Raw genomic sequence first — 21,732 nt, 5'->3', positions numbered from 1 at the left:
AGCATAATGTTTCATCCAAGGTAGTGCCTCCTATATATAACTATATGTGTATCAAAATGCTTTTTCAAAATGTGGCATATTTTAGCTATTACAGACAGAAATTTTCAAATACCTGAAAAGTTTAGAGAAGTTAAATGTAAAGAGTACTTTAAATTGCAGTGACATTTCCTTGGATATACATTGACAGAGAGCAAAGTTAGTTTACAAAGTCAGGCCTAGGGATAAAGCAATTAAATTGTACCACCTTTTGCATGATCCCTTTATGATGGAGGCTTTGAATAATAAATTCTGCCACTGGAATGTTTATAGGAACCACTTGTAATTTTGTAAATTCCATTTGAAGCTGTTGCCTACCTTGGTTCTGTTAAGTGACATCAGTTAAAGTCAGTAAAATTTATTTTTAATTACTTGGTTAAAGAATGGCACCCACAGTTTCCCTGCCCTGGAGGTACTCACAGAGTAATGAGATGGCTAATTTCAATACAGTGTGAGGAATGGAGTGATAGAGGCACTGGGAGCCTGGAGGAAAGCAGGTGAAGGTTGGAGGGCAGATAAAGGAAGCCCTTTGGAAGGGGAGGGGAAGAAGTGAAGGCTCTGAATCAGGGATTGTGAAGGGCCTTTTTTTCTCCACTAGAATAATGTATTTCATATATAGTATTAATTGTTCTTTCCTTGAAATGGATGAACCCTAATTCTATAGTAAGTAGGGAAGGTTAGAGTCTTCCGTTAAGTAGAAGATCATGGCCTGTGAACTCCCTAATAAATGGACGACTCTGGCTTTGAAAACTGCACCCTTTGATCTTTGTTTGGGCAAACAGAACATGCATCTGTCCTTAGGAATTTGTATTTAACCCTAAATTATTTTAGCTCCCGTATTTTAATAACATTTCTGATGAAATGGTAGGAACGTAACCCCATTTATCACATGACAATTTCTGCTTAAAGATGTAGTTTTAAATGGTGATAATTCTGCCATTTCGTGTACAAACATTCTTTTAGGGACATTAGTATAGGATTGTGCTGTGTATTTAAAAAATTTGTACACATACCCTATTAAAGTGGGTATGATATGTGTGAATAGACATGTCAATATTTTGATGAAGATAACACTAACAGTGTGGCGATTTTTCTTTTTCTTTTTTTACCATTGGTGGCTAAAAAGAACAATGCTTGCTGCGAATCCCTTTTACTAACTTTCTTACAGAGATGGTGCAGTAAGTGGTTCCAGCTGGAGAAAAGGTGAAACCAAGTTAGCTCTTTTGTGCCCTCCGTCATCTGACTCGCTTTATTTTTTAGTTAGCTTCTCTGTTTTCTATCACGTTTGAAACTGTGAACATTTAAACTGTTGTGCTCTTGCACAGTGTGCATATGAAGATGTTTTAAACAGGTTTGAAATTACAAAAAACATAGAGGATGCCCAGATGACAACAAGCAGAAAAATTCCTTCTTTAAATAAAAACCTCCATTCTCATTTGTAAAGCAAAACGTTCTCTCTTGAAAGTAACAGCTGCAAAAAAAAAGTGGGAAGGCAGAACACACTAATCTAAGTTGTAAAATATGTTTTGGTAGCTCAACAGAGATTTAGCTGTTTCTGAGAAAAAAAAAAGTCTAAATCTAGTTTTAAAATGAAGGTTTTTAAAAGCATGGCACAAGAGAGCCTTATTTATGGAGCTGGTGAGCAGCCAGGATGTGGCCATTGGCTGCTCTGCCTGGTTAGCTCTGCCTGCACCGGGCAGCATTCCCCTGCAGCCCGGGAGTCAGATGTATTAGCAAACAAACACCTGTCTTTTCAGAATGCCATAGTTGATGAAATAAGAGAATTCCAGAAATAGTTTTAATACAAAAGCAGTCGTTACCCCGGGTTTTGTTTTAATTGAAGTTGATTTGTACAAGTTCATATTTCTAAAAACAAGACTGAAAGTTTGTTTTTCACCCCACATGGAGTGGAAGCGCTGAGCTTGTGTGTTTCCTTAGGTGTTATACATATTGATTCTTAGGATACACTGCATTTTTCCTAGTGGAATAGTTTTAGCTCTGAAGGTGCAGTTTTTTGTTTTTTAAGTGTATCTTTATTGATTTCAGAGAGAGGAAGGGAGAAGGAGAAAGAGATAGAAACATCGTTGATGAGAGAGTTGTCATTGATCGGCTGCCTCCTGCATGCCCCCAACTGGGGATTGAGCCCGCAACCGGGGCATGTGCCCTGACTGGGAATCGAACCCTGATTGCCTGGATCTTAGGTCGGTGCTCAACCGCTGAGCCACTCCTGGCTGGGCTGAAGGTGCTGTTGTCTAAATTATACGCCTGACCTCTAATGGAAGACATACCACTCCATCAGAAGCCTTCACTAGGAAGTCTTAGGAACCTGTTTCTTGGGCAGTGGACCAGTTTTCTAACCTGGAAAATAAAAGCTGGGTACATAGCATATATTTTTTGAAGTTGAGGAACATGGTTTGAGTGTGGGTTTGGACGTGTGTGAACTCTTTACTCAACACAATAAATAACATGAAAGTTTTGTTAAGGACTAATACTGAGCCTGATTTGCTAAAGTACTCATTTCAACCTTGATAGACATACCAATTTAGATTTCTAATCACTAAAGGAAATTCCTCTTTTTCATTTGGAAAAGTGGGGCAGACACTAAGGTCCTTTCCTACAGACAAGCAATTTGAAGGAATACTTATACCTTTCTCTTCTTGCAATATTTTATTCAAACACATTGGAACGGTAATCATTTTCTAACTTTTATTATAAATATAAAGTATAAATATATGATATATTTGATTAGTCTCCCATTAATCTGTAAGCTCCTAGAAGACAGGGCCATGTCTGATTTATCCTGTGTAGCCCTTAGAGCCTGGCACACATACGGCCTTCAATACACATATATTGAATGTACCAAATGATGACAATGACTTGGGTTTTCATTTGATTCCTAGAAAACAACCTCTGTGTAGATGTTGACCAACTCATGTGTATTCTCTTTCATGAAAGGCATTCTGTATACTCCTGGACATATGCTAATGTCCAGCCATTATATTGTCACTCTCATTTCTACAGATTTTTAATGAACACAAGTGACGTCAGAGTACCTGGCTCTCACTGAGTTTACACTTTAGGAGGGCACCTGGTACAAGGTGCCGTGTAAATTATTTCCTATTGAGACTGATGCTGATATATTTCTCTACCATGTAAACTACTAATCTAGAGAGTAAAATTTATATTTACAGCTGGTCTAGCTAAACATCATACTCTATTTTTCCCACCCAAATTTTTAGAGAGATAGACCATCTTTGCATTTGTACCTTTGGATCTGAAAAAACAAAACAAACCCATAATATTATAGAACCATATTTTTAAAATTGACTTTATTGGGGTGACATTGGTTCGCAAAACCATGTAAGTTTCAAGTGTACAACTCAATAAAACATCATCTGCATACTGCATCGTGCGCCCGTCACCCCAAGCAGTCTCTTCTTGTCCCCATTTGCTCCACCTTTGCCCACCTCCGCCTAGCCCCCACCCCCCTTTCCCTCTAGCCGTCGGTACATTGTTGTCTGTGTCTGTGTGTTATGCATATATGTTCTTTGGTTAATCTCTTCATGTTCTTTCATCCAATCCCCCAATCCACCTCCCTTATGACAGTTGTCAGTCTTTTCCATGTATTTTTGCCTCTGTTTCTGGGTAAAGGACCTGAATAGACACTTCTCCAAAGAGGACATACAGATGACCAATGGACATATAAAAAATGCTCAATGTCACTAATCATCAGATAGATGAAAATTAAAACCACAATGAGACATCAGCTCACACCTGCTAGAGTGGCTGCCATCAACAAATCAACAGACAGTGAGTGCTGGCCAGGATGTGGAGAAAGGGGAGCCCTAGTCCCCTGTTGGTTGGAATGCAGACTGGGGCAACCACTGTGGAAAACAGTAAGGAGTTTTCTCAAAAAATTAAAAATGGAGCTGCCTTTTGACCCAGTGATCCCACTTCTGGGAATACCATATCTCAAGAAACCCAAAACACTAGTTTGAAAGAACTTATGCACCCCTATGTTCATTGCAGCACTATTTACAATAGCCAAGACCTCGAGACAACCCAGGTGCCCATAAGTAGATGAGTGGATAAAAAAGCATTGGTACATTGGAATACTATGTGGCTGTAAAAAAAGAAGGGAATTGTATCCTTTGCGACAGTATGGATAGACCTGGAGATTGTTATGCTAAATGAAGTAAGCCAGTCAGAGAAAGACAAATACCATATGATCTCACTTATATGTGGAATCTAATGAACACAATAAACTGTAAAACCATAACTTTTATAGTGAGTGGGATGGCCTTACTCTGATATTTTAGAAAGGATAGAGTAGACTGCTCTCTTTTCTTTTGCTATAACAAAAATATCAAATGTTTTCTATATAGCTGAAGGTAGCCCTTTAATAAAATAAAATGAATTCAAAATAAATCATGGAAATTGTAGTGGGGTTGTTAAAAATGGGCTTCATGTTACAACACTGTGCATATATGTTATACCAACATGTAACATTGATTGAGCTCTATGTCCCACATACTATTTTTAACTCTTTACTTGTAGCATCTCAAGTAATCTTTACACCATCTTTTCATCATGGGTATTCTTGCATTTTACAGATGGGGAAACTGCGACAGAGGGAGTGCAATTAACTTGTCCAGTGACAGAGGGGGGTAAGCAGATGGGTAACCCTAAGCCTATGAGCCAGGCAGAATCATACAATATTTTTAGAAATCAGTTTCTAAGGCTGACATTAGCATCTGCTTAGTTCAGCTTTTTGTACTAGTGGTTTTTCCTATAGTATTGATTGGAGACAGCTCTGTTTAGGTGCAGATTGAATATTGCTTTTTTAAACATTGTAAGGTATAAGAAGAATACAGTATATAAGTGCCACTTGTAGATAAATAAATTTTGTAATTTCTTTGCAAAAACTAAAAAAGGGAGCATCCCTACTCCTAAGGAAATTGACTGTAAATCCGCCACTGAAAAATTCTCCAAGAAACATGGCTTTTGAAAATTTTAAACTCCTCCAGGGCTAGGTTTATATGACTTCATTTGTTTCACATGTCCTTTGCCCAGGGTTGGACAAACAGATAAGCTTCTTATCCTGTAGATTTAAGTGACTATCTGTTCATTTTTAAGGTGTCAACATGGGGTTTAGTAAAAAATATTGGGGATAGGCAAGTAATGAAAGGAAAAAAGATTAATAAAGATGAAGTAACTGATATTTCTGGCATCATCCACTTTTATTCTCTCTCTCTCTCCACACACACAAATACACACCATACACATACTTATGTATATTACCTATTTTTTAATGTGAAGCTATTCGTGAGAGTGATGATGCTGGAGTCAGGATACATACACTGTAGCATAGTGTATATCACAGTACATTATAACTCCTTGCGATTTTTTCTTGATTTCTAAAACTTTCCTCAAGCCAAAAATAACCTTTACTTTTCTGAGGTCCAGAGTTCAGAGGGTTGTAGCGACGGTGGCTTTTTGGATACTGGCTTCAAATATCACCTCAGCAGAGGAAAGGAGGAAGGGGCCTAGAAGGAAGAGTGGGGAGAGCAAGTTAGAACAGTGGATGAAGATGTAGATGCTGAATTTCATGCTGGGTTATATTTAAATCTTTTTGTGAAAAAGAGCGTTATGAGGGCCCCACACCCTTTAAAATTTAAACAATTGATATATCATGACAGACCCTTCTAGATGATTTCAATTTTAAAAATTTATTTATGCATTCGTGCTCTAAAATATTTAAATGCTACAAAAGGCTTGGCATCTTTGGAAGCAGCCATGCTTATAGGTATTTATGATCCTTCCATTGATGTTTTATGTATACAAACACATTTATAAATATTATATATACTCGAATGGTAACATGCTGTATACATTTTTATGCAGGTATTTTTTCCACTTATCTTGAAACTTGTTTCGTTTCAGTTGTTTCATTTCATTTCAGGACTCGCCTCCTTTTTTCTCCCCTCAAAGGTCGCATTTTATTGCCCTGTATGAATTTACCAGACTTTATTTATCCAGTGGTCTATTTGTGGCCTCTAGCTTGTCTGTTTTGGTATTACAAACTATACTATTGTGAATGTCCTTACATGTACTCCTATTCACCTAAGTAGGAGTTTATCTCTAGACGGAATTCCTGGAAGTGGAAATGCTGGGGAAAAGTCCCAGCCGTCGAGCATCTCGATCACCCTCCACATTTCCCTCTGCTGTTGTGCCAGTTTACTGTCAATACAGCAGCGCCTGAGAGCACTGTCTCCATGCTGCTAAGCCCCAGAAGGTGCTGTTCACACCCTAGTACGTATGGATGGAACTGTGCTTTGTCTTCAGCTATTCCTGGCCCTGCTTGATGCTAGCTCATTGCTGCTCTGTTTCTGGGACCCTTGGTTCAAGGGTATGGGCTATTCGACGTCGGATGGATTAGATGGATGGGTAGAGTACTTGCAAAGCCCTTCCAGCAACTTTTCTGTGCAGAAGATAGTTGTGTAAATGAAAATATACCTATTAAATATGTAGGATTAATGGTACACTGGAAAGCTTTATTTCTGTACTTGGAATAGAATACTGTATGTGAGTCTCTATCCAAGTGAGCCCAGTATTCATTTACCAACACACATTCATATAAGAACTTCATGCCTGGCTGGCATGGCTCAGCGATTGAGCATCGACCTAGGATCCAGGAGATCATGCTTCTATTCCCATGCCTGGGTTGCGGGCTTGATCCCGTGCAGGAGGCAGCCGATCAGTGACTCTCATCATTGATGTTTCTGTATCTCTCCCTCTTCCTTCCTCTCTCTGAAATCAATAAAGATATAGTGAGAAAAAAAAAACACAAAAAACTTCATGAAAAATGATAAGGTCAGATCATGAAATTTCTTAGAGGTCTGCGGTCTGCGTTTTTGAATCTGGGCTGCTTCATGTTAGACACCAGACATATGTACATAGCTAATTATATGCTTAAAGCTGATGTATTTCAAAACCGTTGATGTTACTCCATAAGGGACCTCAGAAGCTGTGATAATAAGATATGTGGTTAGGAAGATAGGAGATGTATGTAAAGTGAAACTCTCACCTTTAGAAAGAGCTACCATAAACTTTGAAAAATCGATTTGTTAAGAAATATATTTGTTTCTTTTTTGTGTGAGTAATATGTAGCAACATATTTGTGTATATATTGGTATATGTATGTGTATATATCTGTTTCAAATATACATGCAGTGGTGTGCTGGAGTCAGCTCACCCTGGGCCGCAAGAGTCAACTGTTAAATTTTCAGGCATCTTGTGAGGAGATTGACCTCGCATTAGCAGCTTGAAGTCAGTTGTAGTGGAAGTACTTATACCACAGAAATTGGAAAACAATAACAATCAGGGCCTCATTTCCTGTAAAGTTGGTTGTTAAACACCAGTCCACCACTATCCACGTGTACATATAATGAATCCTCTATCCAAAAATGAGCAAACCCTCAGAACTATCAAAAAGCCATTTGTTTGCAGCCATTTCTAGTAAGTAGAAATTAGTTCTGTTGTGCTTTTCTCATAAAAACCTTAGTAATGCTCATTAGATGGTATCTATTTTTCCATAATGTATTAATGTGTTGATATAATCCAGAATCAAACAATGTAAGGAATATTATGCAGCTGTAAAGAAGAAGGATCTCATACCCTTTGGGATAATGTGGATGGACCTGCAGATTATTATACTAAGTGAAATAAGCCAGGCAGAGAAAGGCAAATATCACATGACCTCATTTATATGTGGAATCTAAAGAACATAATAAGCTTATGAACAAAATAGATTCAGTGACATAGAAGCATGGAAGATTGAGGAATTTCAGAGGAAAGGTGAAGGTGGGTGGTTGGGTGGGGAGAGATTAACCAAAGAATTTATGTGCATATGTACATAACCCATGGACACAGACAATAGTGTGGTGAAGGCCTGGGGTGGGGAGTGGGTGGAGGGTGGAGGGGGTTAGTGGGGGAAAGAGGGACATCTGTAATATTTTCAACAATAAAGATAATTTAAAAAATAAAAGAAATTTCATCAATAGTTTCTTGTACTTTATCTTTAAGCACATTTGCCACTAACTTTAAGGTTGACTTACCAGTTTTAAAACAATCCTGTGCATTACTTGTATCTGTTCTTGCTTTGAGGAATACAACTCTGAAATAAAAGAAATAAAAAACAAAAAAACAAAAAAAAAAAACTTTAGTAATGCTTTATAGATTAATTTCACTGTTTGTAAGTCCAAATAATGCACATATGCACCATTATAGTTCCCTTTTAATTTGTATATCATTTCTTGGTTGTTTTTGAGTATTTTCATACCAAAAAAATCTTGCAAATGATACATTAAAGACATCCTAACAGCATGATTTACCAAGATTTGCTGTGGTAGCTCACAACCCTAACATGCAAAAGGGTGACCTAATTTTGATCACAGAAATCAGGAAAACTGGCAAAAGTGCTGCTATGGAATTAAAGAAACATACAGTTAGAAGGATGGTGAGAGTTCCTATGATGCAGTATCCTCACTTAGAAGAAGGAAGAATGGGGATTAATGCTATTAGGCTTCATATGAGTTAGTATTTGAATTGCTCTGGTCCAGTATAGCTTGAGTTTTAATGCTTTGTATATGAATATAGAAATTGAGGGCTTTAGGACATCAAAATGAGTAATAGAGAGAGTTTGTATTGTTAATTTTCCCACTCAATATTAAAATATGGAAGAATGGCTGTTATCCAGTCAAACATAGGCAATGTTAATAACTATATCAGAATTTAAGGAGACTAAATATCTGAGTTAAGGTTGTGCAGGTAAATATCATTTATGAAAGGCAAAAGTAATAGACACTTGTATATAGCCTTGTGGCTTTTGCCATCCTATAAGTAGTAAAATATGATTTATTCTGCACTCGGTCATGAATTACTCAAGAGGCACAAATACATGATGACTTAGAAATCCTGCATAAAAATGATCTGAAGGAGTCATGTTTTCTGGGTGTGAAAGATTATAAACAGACAAGGATACCTATTTTAGTTTATGCCTTACTGATCTATAAAGAAAATGACTTGTAAAACCCAAATTAAGCTTCAGTAAAGATAGTTTACTAATAATGAAGGCCATCTGTATTCGTTTCTTTTAATAGCGCTATTATAGTATTAAAAATGTGGTGTTTTCCATGTTAGATCTTTGGGAATGTGAGGAAGACTTTTCATAGGATTCTGATGAATTTAAACTTGTTACAAACTATTTTGTTTCAGTTTTAAGAATGAAAATTTTAAGGAATGTGATTTTCTTCTAAATGAGAATTTAGGATTGGATTAATGTGGGTGTGAAAGGCATTGTGGTTTCCACCTTGATTTCTTAGATCACTCATTTATAGTTTCAACAGAGCCTTTTTACTATAGACTTCAGTTCTTCATAAAGTAATTCATGCAGGTTTTCCTCTTCTGTTATTTTATTCTGATGATTCTTTTGAAAAATCTCTCTATATATTTGAAGATTCATAAGGAAAGTGCAGCTATTCTTTTGTTTTTCAGGCTAAAAACTTGAGTTCCTACACCCTTGCCTTTGATATGTTATTTCTAACTGATCTAATTGTAAAGAACTAAACAAATGTGAAATACTATTTTTGACCCCTGCACATTTTTTTCAATGCCTAACTTTGGAATTTTAGGACCAAAATATTCTGTACAGTCTTCAAAATTTGGAAAAAGCCATACATTAAAACATTATCCCCTGTTTTCTTGGGGTTGCCAAATTAACAGTTTATTAGATTGTACACCTAAGTTTTCATCAGCTTGTAGGGACAAGGGTTTTTATTTCTCTATTCAGGGACAGGGTTTTTAGATAACAAATGAAAAAGCAAAAAGAATAAATGTACTTCGAGTAGTAAACATGTAGCTCTTGGGGGGAAATGTGTTGTTATAGCTTTCTCTGTAGAAATAATACACATTAAGCATGTTTTTTTGTGTGCTTTTTCGTAAGACTAACTGAAATACTGTCTTACTTTATTCACTCATTTTTTTGTAACCTTAGTAACTAGCCCCTTAATTTAAATTGTAACCATTTTGTCCTAAAAATAAATGATTTATATTTGCATAGTATTTCAGGGCTCATTTTTAGCATTTTGCGCATCATAAAAGGTGTTTTAGAGTAGGTTATATGCATTTCCAGAGGGAAGTAACATCAAGAGATTATTTGAATAATGCATTCCTATGTTTTTGAACATATACTGAAAATCCCTTGGAAAGTCATTTTGTAGTTCATAGAAGGCAGACTCTCTAATGCATTTGCCCATGACTTGTTCTGCCCATACAGCTGCGGGTTGATATATATTAAAATCTCTGCCCTGTTCATATGAACAACCGGCAAGTTGAAGTACAGAGACCAAACTTTGATAATCTTCATTTAGAATATTAAAAACTGAACATTAGGTTCCCCAGTCAATGAGGAAACCTGCAATATGCCAGACAATACTTTAGGTGCCTGGGGAAACAGACAAGGAGGGTTCTGCCATACAGGGAGGTGTGGTGGGAATGAGGTGGGTGGATACAGCATTTCTGGCTACACAAACACCAGTTCTGAGTGAGTGAGAGCAGTGGGTGCCATTTGCTTCAGCCAAGTCAGCCTTATTTGGAAGCTATATGCACATGAAGTTGTGTGGTAGGATTGGCTAACTGAACCCAGAAAAGTCTCTTCAAAATGCTACTTACCTGGTTCATGCCCAGCGATGTCTTCCCCTGCTTTTAGAAAGAATACATCATTGCTTAACATGGATCGCAATACCCCCATTGTGTAGTAATCTCCACCCACAGAACACTGGCTAGAGGTCAGCTTCCCTCCAGGACCCACCTGCGCCCATCTCTGTGCCCGCCTTTCAACAAATGACCTCTGGTGCATCCTTCACATGTCAGCTCAAGCTTCATGTCCTCAGAAGCCTGCCTTGAACCCTTTGCCGGGTCAGAACCTCTTTTCTTCCCCCTTCTAATGTCTTTTTCAGGAGCACTTGTAACAGTTGTCATAATCTAATTTAGTTGAAACAGATAAGATGATGATTATTAAATCTATATAATGTATGCAATAAGTTCATTTTTTATCACTGAAAGAGACAAGCAGTGGGTTGAGGAGAGGTTTGGAATTACATGTCTTACCCTAGAAAGAAGCTGCTTTTTCTTAGCAATATTATTTTCTGAGTGATTGTGTACTTAATGAATAATTGGAGGCATGTCACAGATTAGGAAATAATCTAATACAGTATTGACTTAATCAGAGTTCTATCAATGAAAAGACAATAAAATAAAATTTTGATTTATTAACAGACATGTAAAGCCTATAATTTTGGAAATGAGCATGTGCATGACATTTATTTCTCATTCTACCAGTTGAAAACTTGAGTATTGATTTCTACTTTTGGATTTATCAATATAATGAATATTGATTGTCATAAAAATGTCCCGTTGACATTTTACAGTTCTGGAGTATCTTCTAAATAAAGAAGTGAATTAAGGCTTGTGTAATTCTATTGTCATGTGTTTCTCACCGTAATGTTCCCTTCCTCCCTCCCTTCTGCTTCTTCCTTCTTTCCTCTCTTTCCCCCCCATTAAATAAGTAGCACGTGGACACGTGCCCACTGTGTAGAAGTGTGTGTTGTACGTATTCTGACATCAGAAGTATGAGTAAATGTTAAAAGTCCCCACAGCCACCCAGGATCTCATGCCTCCTCTGCTAAGTTAATGTTTCCCACTCGGGCTTCTCATGAGGGTTTACACGTGTGAATATACACGTGTGAATACACACACGCACAGTATTATAGGTATATCCTTATAGACAAGTAGACCACATTTATAGCTGGAGATTAGATAGTATGCAATGTAAAGCAATGTGCTTTTTTTTTAATCCCACTTAACAAAGAATTAAAAATCATTTTATTTCTGTACACTGGAATATTTTTCCCTCTCCTGTAAATTGCTTTTCAAATGCAAAACACTTTCAAGTTCTACTTAAACTTCTCACTGAAGCCTTCCAGACTCTCTTATCTAGGGCCCCTTCTGCCTTTCCCATCTCCATGTATTTTCACATTTGTCCTTTTTAAAAATTTGTTTTTGTGTTTATTTCCTACAAAAGGGAGAAAAATCACAGTGGACATTCCTCCTCCCCTTCCATGTCTTACATATTTTGGGGGATTTTTAAAGAGTCCATACTAATACTCCTTTTCCTTTAGCTTGAGACCAAATGAGAAACAGTATAGAGAACAGTATAGTATGGAGATTAAACTAACAAATGGAGATTAAAGCTGATTGTAGATCTGCATTTAGGTCTTAGGTTGAAAGGCTTGCTGCCAGTTTCCAGCAGAATTTAATAGACTTGCACCCATAGTTAATGGCACATCTGGACAACCCAGACCTCTGTTGTTTTTCCTTTGGGCAAAAAGCAGACAGAAAGCAAATTCATTCAAAAAAAAAAAAAAAAGGGAGAGTTTGTATTGCAAGCTCGATTGCTTCCATCATCCACTTATTCTAGTAATAGTTCCTCCTTCCGTAGGTTGTCAGGGGGCAAGAGAGGCCTGGAGTGTTATTTGAACAGAAGGATCTCCACTAAAGGAAACTTGAGTGCTAGGGGAAAATGTTGTTCTCAACTGTTGACCTTGAATCTCTCTACATTATCTTCAGTTCTACTCAATTTTTAACTCAATTAAGTTACTTAAAATTGATTTAATAATCAAATCTGTTTGTCTCCCTGTCCTGCTTGCCATCTCTTAAGACAAGGTGTTATCTGGAAAACACCGAATAATAACTTTCTGAAAGAGCTAGGGTTTAAGGTAAAAGTATTCAGAAATTTTTGATATAAAAATTAGAATCTAGATAATTCCTAAAGCAGTTGATAAAATGGAACCTTGATGGGCATCAAATATAGCTTTAGAGTGTATGTACTCTTTTTTGTGTGGCTAAAATAAGATTTTATTTTGAAAGTCATTTGAAAGAAACTAAGACTCAGTGGAAGTAGATTCCAAATTCATATTCTGCCCGAACCCCACCAATGGTCTCTGTCATGCCAAAAAGTTGTTTTCTTTGGTAATTCCTATTTTCAGCTTCCTGGAGAAGATATCTTTTCCCGTAAGCCATCTTCTTCGTCTTCTTTTTTTTCTCTTTTTTTAAATCCTTACTGGAGGATATTTTTTCCATTGCTTTTCAGAGAGAGAGAGAGATTGATGTGAGAGAGACACATCGATTGGTTGCCTCCCACATGCACTCCCACCAGGGCCAAGGATCGAGCCTGCAACTGAGGTACGTGCCCTTGGCCGGAATCGAACCCGGGACCCTTTAGCCCCCAGGCCAACACTCTCACCACCAAGCAAAACTGTCTATGGCTTCTTCATCTTCTTTTTATTTTTATTTTATTTTTTGTAGAGTAGAGCTTTATTTCCAAGAAATAGTGTGTTTGTTGGAGATGATTAGTTTTTTTAAAAAAAAATCAAGATCTAATTACGTTCAACAAAGTTGGGGGGAAGGGGGGTCAGCCAGAAGAGAAGAGGGAAGGTTCCGTAGCGTTTGCTTGCCTTGCTGTAACCAGAAGTCCACCCGTGGAGTGGGCTCCAGGAGCGCGGCCCTGCGGGAAGTTCTGTGTCCGCCTCCTGGAAACGCCTTGCAGCTCGCGGGCCCTCCCGCGGACTGGTCGCCAAGGAGCTCCGCAAATCTTGACAGTTTTCATGTTGACAGCAATGCCATAAATTATTGGAAAGTGTTTTTTATTTTCTTCCCGGTCATTTAATCCTGTCACACATAATGTCCCTAAGCGAGTGCCATCATCTTTGTCTGTCAAATTCTCTAAGAATTTGATGAGTAAGTTTTTGTGACAACTGCCTGTGACACTGAAGCCACCCACCAGGTGCACTCCCAGCCTTCCACACGGAGCGTGGTTAGAAAAGGACTTCATGGGGTTCATGATCGAGGGGACCTCAGCTTTGGTGTTGGTTTCATGACAGTGTTGTCAAGAAGGTAGACCGATCATCTGTGTGCCTCAGGACCACAGTGTGACAGAACCCGGAATGGAGACGGGACCCTTTGGGGAGGCTGGCCAGCTCTCTGCTGAGCATGCAGAAGGCCCTGGGCCTCCACGTGCTGAACAGACTGACCTGTGGCAGCCGCACTGGGCTCCCCTGGGCCAGCGGTGGCATCGTGGAGGTGGCCGCCCTGGCAGGTCCAGGGAGGTGGCCGCCTCCCCAGCCTTGGTGTCCGTAAGCTACACGGAGATATGAAAGCAAAACACATGACTGGAAACAGACCAACATAAGTAAGCAATATAACCATGGTTGGAATTTTTCAGGAAGATCAGATGAGTGATTTAAATGTTTACTTTAATCATTTTTTTCTTGAGCTGGAGCCAATCTGAGGATCTTATTCCTAGATCTAAAGGTTAATTTTGCATAGACTATCATATCCTTCGGAAAGAAACATGAGTGAGATATCCTCGCCTTTTAAGTATTCTGAGTGATATTTTATTGTTAAATGGGAAGTAGTAATACTGGTGGGCAAAGAACTAATTTTCCTGAACAGACTGTTAAAATTTAGTAACAGCGCTTTTCTGATTAAAGATCTAGTACTTTCCAGCTACCATAGAAGGCCAGTAATTGACTCTTTTAGTTACTTGCTCTAAACATAACTAATAAACAGTCAGATAGTCCTTCATAAGTTTTATAATTCTAAAATTCAGTTTATTTTGCCCTAGAGGATTATAGTAATTTATTGAATATCAAGGTATAATTTTTTTTTTTACTGATATTAAAGAAACTGATAATAACTCAACCCTTTAGATGATAATGAGGTAAACTGGATAATATAAACTAGACCACTTTGGAGCATCTTAGTTTTAAATTTGGAAATGTGACTAGTTTGAGTGATGCAATAATTATAGTTATGTTGTAATGTTAACAACTCAGCTTTGAGAACATGTAAGTTGTCTTTATTTATTTTTTATTTTTTGTTAATCTTCACCCAAGGATATTTTTTCCTATTGCCATTCAGAGAGAGTAGAAGGGGGAGGGGGGCAGAGAGAGAGAGAGAGAGAGAGAGAGAAACATCGATGTGAGAGAGACACATCGACTGGTTGCCTCCCACAGGCACCCCAAGCTGGGGCAGGGAGCGAACCCACAACCCCAGGACGTGCCCTGGACCTGGAAAGGACCAGGAATCAAACCCATAACCTTCAATGCGAGGGCTGACGCTCTAACCACTGAGCAACACTGGCCAGGGCTGTAAGTTGTCTTTAAATGATACATTTATTAAATGAATAGATAAAATTAAACCTGGATGGGGATTTAACTATGATATATGGATATATATTACCTTTGAAATTGCCTTTTAAAAATTCTAACAATAGCCACTTTATTTGAGAAATAATTTATAGAACAATGAATGCAAAAGATTTTGAGCAGTGAATTTTAAGAGGGAATTAAAGAAGATGATTCATTGCAATTATATGCATACATATACACATATATGTATATAATGTGTATATGTATATGTGTTCAAAAATGTTTGAGTGATGTGATTAGAATGGAATCATAGTGTTTATAAGTTTTTCAAAACATAGATTGTTGAACTACAACGATCCAGGTGGTGAAGATTCTTAAATAATTCATGTAAGTTATCACAGTGGAGCTCCAACCATTTATTCTGGTCTTATTTGGATATAATGTCTGTGAATGATTCAGTAAAGGAGGTTATTAATATTCATCTATTTTATCACTGGCAACAGCTGAGAATTCCTGAAAAGAAAGTGGACTGCAGAATTGGATCTTCCTTGCCTGTATATACACTTGGACTTACCCAACTTTATTTACATGTTAGATATCAGCAGTTTAGGAACATTTGTATTAACCAGCCACAGAAACAGAATTATACTTCTTTGTGTTAGAAGTTGGAAAGGCTGTTACCTGATTATCCAGAAAAAGACAGGTGGTAGGCTTTATTCCCATTAAAACTTAGGACAAAGGAAAGATAGGTGGTGTTTAAGGAACTAGCAAAATGCTTTACCCACTTCTCTACAAAGCTGTGACCTGAAATAAAACTTGTAAAGCTAAATTTGAATGAACTGTACCCTAGAAAGGCAAATTGTCTCCTTCTGGCTGGGAAAAAATTTTTTAGTTCTCTCTGAAATTTAGTCCAAATGATTTTTACAAAAATATAGTCTGAATCATATCTAGGTAAACAGAACTGCACTTTAAGAAAAGTTGAACATATAATCCATTAGTAGTATTTTATGTCTAACAACAGACTCATAGAATCCCTTGCTGCTAAGCTGATAGAATTCACTACCTAAAAGTTAAAAAAGTATTTTACATGTCAGGATTTTACTACTTGTCACAAAATTTTATGGACTTTGGTACTTTGGATTTCTGTTCATAACATTCCCTTTAAGATCAAGAGAATGATTTCTTCTTTTTTCCAAGGGGAATAAGTGAAGTTGCCCTCACACAGTTTCTGTTTAAGAAATTTAAAACTTTGAGGTAGTTGTAAAAATTATTCACCTAGGCATTTATTCATTCATTTAACCAATATTTACTAAACGTGAACTATCTCAATTTCTAAGGTGTTCATTTTGGTGAGCAGTGCTACATAAACGAATAATGTGCTATAGTTTAGGGGAATGTGGTAGATTCATTCTGGAAATGATATAAATCATGTTTTTCTCTCTTATGTGTCCTTTTACTATTAGTACAAAAATAATACTTCTAGTATCAAAATGTAGAATTCTATGCAATAATGAATGGATTCTAAAGGAGGGCATGATTCTATGCCACATGGAGATTTCATTCTAAAATATTTATAGTATGAATATATTCATTTTTATATTCAGCTATATACATTGAGTGCTTACTATGTACCAGACATTTTTGCTCGAAGCCTGAAATAAAATTTTATAAGCAAATCCCTAGAAGAAAAAAACTATTTTCATTTGAAAACTACTAATACATAGAACCTGACCTCAGGGATTTCAACTTAGTGTATTGGCAATTTTTTGCTTACAAATGGCCTGTGGCTTTATACTGTAAGTATAAGTTTTAATGTATAAAATGTCTCTTTAATAAATACAAAAAAATACTGTTTTTGAAATTTCCTGAATAAATGTTAATGGAAAAGAATATTTGCAAAGCAACTAATTCTAATTTTGATATGACAATTTTCTGTATTTTCAGAGTACTTTAACATACTAATATTGTATCACAAAGTAAAGTCTTATCTCAGACCGTATAGTGACTAAGGGAATTAGTAAGGATTTGGCGTTAGACACTGGGAAAGTTTAATCAAAAGCTCACATATTCACATACTTTGATTGTTCAAGCCTTGTGAATTTAAGCACTTAACCAGGCAAAAGCCTGAGGAATATTACACGTCCTGCTTCAAAACTGAAAGCCTCTTCTGATTGTAGACTAACCTGTCTGCCAACTCTGACATGTTGCAAACAGATGCAGCATTACGTTGAAACTCTTTTCATCTCATTGGGGGAAAGACTGTTTTAAAGTTCTTAATGGTTATTTTTCTAAAAATGGTTCATTTAAGACCTTAATTGGGTACATGAAATGTTTCTTTTGTCATTGATCCTAGTATGTGCACGTTTGCAACATGTACAAAAGGATCCTTTTGTTTTAAATATTACCTAGTTTTATGAGGCATAGAAATGAGAAGAGCTTCATTCTTTAGAACACTATGTTTGACTAGATAGCAAAGGAGAAATCAATGACCTCAAACGTGATTCAGTTAGTGTATTATATTAGTTTGCTAGCACTGCCATAACAAAACCACAGACTGAGTGGCGTAAGCAACAGAAATATATTTTCTCACAGATCTGGAGGCTAGGAGTCCATGATCAAAGTGTGGGCAGGTTCAGTTTCTTGTAAGGCCTCTCTCCTTGGCTTGTAGATGACCGTCTTCTCATAGTGCCTTCACTCCCATGGTCCTTTTTATGTGCATGCGTTCCTGCTGTCTTTGTGTGTCCTTATGGACACCCGTCTTATTGGATCAGGCCCCACCCTACTGGCCTCATTTTAACTTAATCACTCTTTGAAGGTCCTATCTCCAAATATAGTCACATTCTGAGGTACTAGGGTCCAGGGCTTCAACATATGAGAGATTTTTTTTTTTTTGGCAGGGGAAGGGGTTGGGGGATGCAATACAGCCTGTAACAGCTAGGAACATTTTTAAGTACTTTGTTCATTTCCTATGACCAAGGTGAAAACATTTACCTTTAGCCAAGCAAGAGTTAAGGATGGTCCTGGAACCCCAGCTGAGGAAAGCTGAGTAAGTAAATTGTCAAGGTTCTCCCTGGCCCCAGACTGAACTCTGTGCTTAAGCTTTCTCATTTGGGTTGTGAAATTGAGTCAAATAAACTAACTAGGGGTTCTTTTTACTCATGATGTAAGAGACCTTTTTACCCTGAGGTTTGTCAGGAACATACAACTTAAAAAATGTCTGAAGCTATGACCTTTTCACTAGCAATTTTATTGATCTTTACACTTTGAGACTTTGGACTTAGAAAAGAATTGTGTGTGTGTCTGTGTGTGCATGTGCACGTATTGGGGGATGGTCATGGGGTGTGTCACAGAATGAGAATCTCCAAGAAATGCACTCTGGCCACCGAAATACACAGGTGTTAAGGCTCCAGTGAAGAGGAGCCCACATAAAGTAGGAAGGGGCAGCTCCTGGAGCTCAGGCTGGACAGTGTCCATGGAGCCACCATGAGATGGCTCGCTACCAGCTCTTTATACATTCCTTTGTGAGTAACTGGGGCCAGAGGCCTGGAGAAAACTTCAATCTCTGGGCAGGGATTCTACCATAATTAATAACCCACTGTCAACTTGGGCTGGTGGCTCTTATTTCTTTCCAGCTTACCATTTTTTTTCCCCTTGCTAATTTCTTAGGTGGCTTGCAAGGAAGAATTTATTTGGTATGTCCCTTATATTCTTCCTCATACTAATAACGTTCTTCATGTCAACATTTTTAAAGGCAATAAAGATCTTAATCAGTGTGTCCAAAATATTCATATACTAGAAGGGGTTTTGTGACATGGCTCTGTGACTGGAGAGGAGAGAGTCTGAGGGAGGGAGGTTTTCCCTCAGAAATTTCTCCCCATGACATCTCCTGTAGCCCTATACCAACCCCTAAGGGCATGATTTGTTTTGTTAATTATTGGTTAAATGATCATACTTTGCAACGGTTGCCTCATAATTTTACACAAATAAACTAGTGTAATGAAAGATAAGGCCTATTTTTTAGTGCTGGTTTTGCAGGTAATATCCTGGTAACCATTAGCAAGTCCCTTCATCTCCTTCTGTTTCAGCATGTTATCTATAAAATGATGAAGATAGTATCTGCCAATCTAATTAAGAATTGTAGGGAATCAAGTGAAATAATGCCAAGAAAAGTGCTCTATAAACTGTGAGGCACTATACAAAGAGAAATGATGAATGCTGGTAGAGAAATGTGAGTTTATATTGGAGGCATTAAAAGGTTATAATAAGTGCTTTCACTTCTCAATAATTTTGTTTATTCAGACCAATCCAAGGTGTCTTTATTATAACCCAATTCCTCAAATCCCAATCTGAGCTTGATCATGAAATGTTCAGAGATTCCTAGAACCTGAAAAATGAGTTTTAGCTATACTGTGAAAGCATATATTGACAAAGACTATGGTTAATTTTTTTTAACATTCAATTTTTTCATTGTCTTTCACCTTTTTAAAAATAAAGACTAATTGTTCAACTGTGTGGGTTTTTTGGGGGGGAAATTTTTATGAATATTTTTTTGTAAGTATCTTTCCAGTGCTCTATAAGCTCGCTAAGGGCAGGCATAATATACCTGTTGTTTTTGTTTCCCCAACGATTGGCAAGCTCACTGCCTAGAACTCAGTAGAAGCTTATGGAATAAATTAAGACCAGGGGTTGTTTCTTTTATTCATATTAAGGATTTTAAAATTTGCTTTTCTAACATAAAATTAGAATTTGGACCCTCAATGCTGTGCTCTTCACTTTTTAATCACACACATTATTTTGAAAATAATTTTATATTATGTCTCAGTGAATTAAATATTCTTTCCTTCAATATTTTAGTTCTTGGGTAGAGCATATTGATATTGTAATAATGTTTCCAATACTTGGAAGGCTGCAGTGGTTCAGTTTCACCATTTGGGCTGAAGAAAGATATATATTTAAAAAATTTTTGTTTTATTTTTAATTGTGGTTACAATCACGTAACTTTAAATTTACCATCTTAAATGTTTTTAAGTGTACAGTGTAGTTGTGTTATGTATATTCACACTGTTGTGCAATGCACCTCTGGAACTTTTATTATCTTGCCAAACTCAAACTCCATGCCAATTAAAAACTAATTTCCCTCCTCTTTACATTCTCTTTCTATACATTTTACTACTTTAGATACTTCATAGACAAATACTTTTGAAGTATATTGACACATTACTTTTTACTTATGCTTGTATTTATGTCTATCAAAGTCACATAGGGAATCTTGATTATGTAATAAGAAGTGATATTGCATTCTCATTTATATACTAGCAAATGAGATACTTGTTTTCTTTAATAAGCAATTAGGAATTTTGCCTTGCTAAGAGTAAACAGTTAAATAATGAGAATATGAATAAAAACATTGTATAAAATTTACAAAACTTTGCTTTTCTAAATCAAAATACATTTAGATAAGTAAAGAAGAAATATGATATATCTTCAAAAACTGCCTATTATTAAAGATCCACTTTAATTTGAAAACCCTCCTTTTCTAAGATAATTGTAGAAACTGTGTTTTCACTTTTGCAGAGAATAGTTCAGCTGAATCGATGGTTCTCAAGCTTTAGAGTGTATCAGAATCACCAGTAGCGGTTCTTTATACTGATTGCTGGGGCAAAGCCCTAGAGCTTCTCGTTCAGTAGGTTTGGGAAGAAACCTGATGACTTGCATTTTTAACAAGTTCCCAGGTGGTGCTGATGCTCTAGGCTGGGGAGGGGATGGAGCACATTTTGAGAACTACTGGTCTGGAGTGGCAATTCCCCAGATATTCAGTAAGGTAAGAATAGCTAAGATCTGGAAACAGACCAAGTGCCCATCAGTAGATGAGTGGATAAAAAAGCTGTGGGACATTTACACCATGGAATACTACGCAGCTGTAAAGAAGAAGGATCTTGTACCCTTTGGGACAATATGGATGGACCTGGAGAATATTATGCTAAGTGAAATAAGTCAGGTAGAGAAAGGCAAACATCACACGATTTCACTTATATGTGGAATCTAAAGAACTTAAACTGATGAACAAAATAGATTCAGTGACATGGAAGCATGGGTCAGACTGACGAATCTCAGAAGGAAGGTGGGGGGGTGGGGAGGTAAGGGGGAGAGATTAACCAAAGAATTTATATGCATATATGCACAACCCAAGGACACAGACAATGGTGTGGTGAGGGACTGGGGAGAGGGGTGGGTGCAGGGTGGAAGGGGTCAGTGGGGAAAAAGGGGACATCTGTAATATTTTGAACAAAAAAAGAGAGATCTGACCAAAAATGTTTGGAAATGCTGTGCTATAATCACCTCCCGGGGATTTACAGTGACCATTTGCCTATGAAAGACCCATTGAGATACCACCTTAAAATAGCTTCTTTAACCCTGTTTTCATAAT

At 37.2% G+C, this 21,732-nt stretch overlaps 1 protein-coding gene and 1 pseudogene across 1 annotated transcript in view; one reads left to right on the top strand and one right to left on the bottom strand.

Annotated features, from left to right (window-relative positions):
- GPC6 (glypican 6) overlaps nucleotides 1-21,732 on the top strand; it is a 1,010,768-nt gene that overhangs the window by 17,053 nt on the left and 971,983 nt on the right. The window lies entirely within an intron of this gene.
- On the bottom strand, nucleotides 13,449-14,084 carry LOC148093673 (protein N-terminal asparagine amidohydrolase pseudogene; annotated as a pseudogene).

The sequence above is a fragment of the Miniopterus natalensis genome, chromosome 2 (genome assembly GCF_054644295.1).
Source record: "Miniopterus natalensis isolate mMinNat1 chromosome 2, mMinNat1.hap1, whole genome shotgun sequence".
In the NCBI taxonomy this organism is placed as follows: Eukaryota; Metazoa; Chordata; class Mammalia; order Chiroptera; family Miniopteridae; genus Miniopterus; species Miniopterus natalensis.
The sequence above is the reverse complement of the archived record's forward strand: the minus strand, read 5'-3'. Positions and strand labels throughout refer to the sequence as shown.